The sequence below is a fragment of the Sinocyclocheilus anshuiensis genome, unplaced genomic scaffold (genome assembly GCF_001515605.1).
Source record: "Sinocyclocheilus anshuiensis isolate Anshui unplaced genomic scaffold, SAMN03320099.WGS_v1.1 scaffold880, whole genome shotgun sequence".
Classification (NCBI taxonomy): domain Eukaryota; kingdom Metazoa; phylum Chordata; class Actinopteri; order Cypriniformes; family Cyprinidae; genus Sinocyclocheilus; species Sinocyclocheilus anshuiensis.
In genome coordinates, this window is record NW_015548254.1 from 1,340,437 (window position 1) to 1,345,575 (window position 5,139).

The following is a 5,139-nucleotide window of genomic DNA, read 5'->3' on the forward strand; positions in this document are numbered from 1 at the left end:
TCTCGGTGCTCTGGTTCACTAAATGTGAAAATAAGACCTTAGATAATGTGAGAGTAATTTAAGAGGCAAATATCTCCCTTAATTTAACGTCTTCCGACATGTTATCCTCTGCAGATGTGCTTCATTGCACCTAATCAAATAAATATGTAATTGAACAGGGATGAACTGCCTGACTGCTGCCCATCGCGTGGGAGCAGTTATAGTTTCAGGAATTTGAATTGAATGCATTAACATATTCATTCTACAATCACTGGGAAATTACTCAAATTCATTTAAATGAGCAGAAAGGTTTGGCTGGTTAGCATGGTCCAGTTAGCCCTACTGGTAGAGGCCAAAACAAAACAAAAAAAGATGAGCAGCTGCTACTGAGATGAATGGGAATACTAACAGCTGTCTACACATTCATGATGTTAACAGATCGCTTTCTTCAGGGAGACCTGCTTGACGCTAACGTTAGCTTTTAATAGATATTTTACGTCTCCTTGATGCTAACAGACAAATTTCTTCATGCATTATTTAACTCCTTATTGCTAACATTAGCTTTCTGTGAGTATTATAAACCTACTAGATGCTAACATTAGCTTTCATGGGTATTTGATGTTAATGAATTAGCTTTCTTGAGGTATAATACACCTCCTTGATGTCAACAGATGGCTTTCTTCAAGTATTATAGACCTTATTGATGCTAACATTAGCTTTCTTGGGTATTTGATGTTGACAAATTAGCTCTACTCAGCCATAATACACCTCCTGATGCTAGCTTTCTTTAGGCATTTTAGATCTCCTTGATGCTAACATTAGCTTTCTCAGATATTTGATGCTAACAAATTAGGAATACTACACCTCCTCGATGCTAACCAAGAGTTTTCTTTTGTATTAATACATCTCCATGATGCTATATATCTTTCTTGTGTTAAAATTAACCATGTTTTTACTACAAATAAAAGCAAAAAAACATGGTTGCTATAGTTAAACTATGGTAACCACAAATTAACCATGGTTTTACTACACAAACCATATAGTTTAACCATGGTAGGCCTATTTGTAATAAAACTGGTTATACAAATATAGTCAATACACCAAAAAAAGCCATGGTTATTACAATTTTATTATAATAAAACTATAGGTAATTTTCGTAAGGGATACCTTCTCTATGCTAAGAATGTTAGTTTTCTACAAGTACTCTATTATAAACATATTTGATGCTAACATTAGCTTTCTCAGGTATTTTCTTGAGGTATATTACTAATTATTGCTAACATATAACTTTCTCCAGGTATTATACACATCTTTGATGCAAAACCGATAGCTTTTCCATGGTATTATAGTCTTGCGTGATGCTAACATTAATTTTCTATGATTATTATAGTTTCCATGATGCTAACACATAGATTTATCCAGGTATTATAGCTTTATACTTGTTTTTAAGACATTATTGATGCATTATTGATAACAGATTTAATCATCTTAAAAAAAGTTATAAAGTTGTCATGAAATTGTCATGAAACAATAATGAATTATATCTTTGATATTTTTTTTTTTAATTTGGGTGGTTTTCTCAGTAAATATGTCATCCGCTCATAATTAATATATTAATTACTTAATACTGAAAAAAATCATACAAATCAAAATATTTCAACCCTAAATAATTAGTGCATTTTTCCTCTATTAATGAATAGAGGAAGCCTTTGACTTCAGGAAGGGGATTTCTGTGACTGCTGACTCATAAAAGTGATGTAATGGTCCTGTTGTGTTGATTGCTTACATCAGCTCAGTATAATTCTATTTAAGCGTCCATTCATCGTCAAGATTTCATCACCCTTGCATTCAGTGACCGGAATTAACTCCTTTATATTTATTTTACAGTTCGATCGAGAAGCTGAGCTTTGGAGCAGCCGGAAAAACATCTTGCCTCCACCAGAGAGATGTCTGTGCTCAATAAAAATAAAAATAATAACCAGACCTTTATATTTGCTAACAAAATTCAAGTGGTGCATCTAGATGGTTGCTAGGGCTAATCTAAGTGTTTGTCTACTGGTTCAAAATTAGAAGTGCTCACCAAGAAGTTTCTATAATATTGCTAATCTTGCATAGCCAGTCTTGGTAGTTTTAGCTTATTCTGACCAAGTACCGTCTATTTAGACAAGAAGAGACCTATTGACTAACAAGTAAAGCGACAGCCCAGTTTTTATTGTTTCACATGCTTTTAAGGGTAGTTATTTGAAGTACTTACACAAGCAGTTTTTTTTAATTTGTAAGTCACAGGTCTGTTTTGATCTTGAGTACAACAGGAAAAAAAATAATGTTAAATTAAAAAAGAAGTATAACTATGAATAGTAAGAAAATTAATGCTGTCAACGGTGGTGCGTCGAATTGAACTCAATGGTATTTTAACTTGTTATGGCAATTCATAACTATTTTTTTAATTTTTTAACAAGTTTTCATTCGATCTGCTTGCACTGACAGATAAGTTTAAGGGTTGGACCATCATGCTTAGTTTTTAAAAAAATTTTTTAAATCATACGTTTTTGTACAAATCAAATTGTACAAAATCATATAAAAACCGCAACACTGGTAAAATAGTTACATTTCCTCATGAAATTGATTTGTCAGTTTGGTAGATTACACTAGCGGTCTTTAATTTGTGGGTCGTAGGTCAGTTATGATGTTGTCGAGTACAATAATGAAAAATTTACATTCAATGTAAAAAACAAAAAAACAAACTAAATATAATTATGAATAGGTAGGATACAAAAATGATTGGCCTGATCAACCATACATTTTGCTGATGTTAAAGGTGTTGTTTCGAACGGAATTCAATAGTATTTTAATGTAAATGTCATTGCAATGTGCAACTATTTTATGTATTGGCAAATTGGTGGCAGCAAATTTTGCAAAAATGTTGTATTTTAATTTTGTATCTCATTTGTGAGTTTTCATACAATCTGCTTACACCCCATGGATGGATAGGTTTTAGGGGTGGGACCTTCATTCTTATCCCCCCCCCAAAAAAGTCATATGTCTTTGTACAGATCAAAGTATACAAATTCATATGAAAATGGCAACTCGTATAAGAGTTACGTTTTCTCATGAGATTGATCTCCCAGTTAGTTTAAACTAGCCAAATTAGCCAGATGCTAACACTGAGATGTGCATGACATGCCCTCATCCTTGAAAACCATGAACAAAGCTATGCAAAATACAAGAAAATACGACTCGGACTACATTTTTTGCAACACTTAACCCTAAGTTTTAGCGACTCTAGTGAAAACAAATTCTAAAAAGCATTTGAAATACATTTATTTTAAGTGTACTAATACATTTACATATTTATGTGCTTAACAAAAATACCATGCAATTGTAGTTTTGGTATTCTAAACTGGTATACTTAAAGTCTGCTAAACTACTAATTTTTTACTTAATGCACTTTAATTGTGCGGACGTAGTGCTGAGGTCCAACTAATGATATACTTAAGTATATCTGATTGTGCTAAAATGGAACTATTGCAAGTATACTTCAGGTACACTTGAAATATCTTGCATTTAAAGACTGATATTATATAGAGATCATATTAATAGTGATATTAAAACACATTTTAGGCATAATTTTAAGAAATATGCATTGTGTAATAAAGAAATACTCCAAATAAAGTTTCATTATAATTTTATATCAGTAAGTCTTAAGTGATACGTCAAAAAATATGTTAATGTATTTGAAGTATACTTAGTATGAAATAAATAAATACATTAATAAATACTTTTTTTACTAGGGGATACTTGCTGTAGCAAACATCACTAATAATCATGTAAATAAAGCTCAAGCAAACAGGAAATGAGAGAAACAATTTCACACATGTAATTCTGTACATGTGTGAATCCACTGGTGGATTCCGGGGAACTTTATTGCTCACTGTAAGCTCTACAAAGATTGCACCTCTACAAGGCTGTGATTAAACAGGACTGGGCCAGGGTCATTAATATGGACTGCTCATTATATCGCACTCGTTTCTCCAAGTCTGGTGTGGTGTTTCTAATGCTGGTGTGTGAGGTGTTTTCACAACCCGGTGACACCTACCTTTTGTGCTCTGTGGCTCAGGAAGTGTCTGAAATGTGGGGCGTAACAGGTGGCGGTTGACAGGGTACTACGTCTTCTTGTAGTCCTACCCAGTCTGTCTGGCGAACTGAGAAAAGTCTCAAAATGATGAGTTTTACATACCCCATTGACTCTGGGAATGTGCGTTGTGGTGGGAGGTTCACGATACAAAGGACACCAGGACAGTCGAGGCATAAAGATGGGCCGAGTGATCTGAATGATTCATGAATCTCCCTGAAGGCACAGAAACTGCAGCTTTTTACTGAAGATAGAGGAGCATTCTAGGACTTATTAATTAATCGGGCTGTGGAGTGTTTTTTTCAGTGCACTCAAAAAAGGATGGGTAATCTGTGTAAAATCAAACATAGAAAGGAAATGTGAATTTAACACGTTAATTTAGTGCAATTAATTATAGAAAAAGAATAGTCTGATAAAAATAAAATATTTTCTCTATAGCAATTGCAAAGCTACACAAACTTTGAAGATCAAGAAAAAAATATCATTTGTTATCATTTACTGTGCATACATAGTTCACCCAAAAATTACATTTAGCTGAAAATTGACTTACCCTCAGACCATCCAAGATATGGATGAGTTTGTTTCTTCATCGAAACAGTTTTGGAGAAATGTAGCATTACATCACTTGCTCACCAGTGGATCCTCTGCAGTGAATGGGTGCTGTCAGAATAAGAGTCCAAACAGCTGATAAAAACATCACAATAATCCACAAGAAATCCACACCACTCCAGTCCATCAATTAACGACTTATGAAGTGAATATCCAGCTAAAATTTGAGTCCTCTAACCATAATATGGTTAGAGTCATCTGGATCAGGAGAGAAATATGCATAGATCAATTACCGAAAACAGGTCAAAACAATATATGTCAGTGGATTTTGATGTGAAAGGACAAAAGGGGATCCTTTTTTAACTAAACTTTTTTATAGACTCATATTTTGGCCATAAGGGACGGTTTAAAGTTACATTTAGGATTTGTTTCTTACAAACACTCAGCTTTTCACTTCACAAGATGATAATTGATGGAGC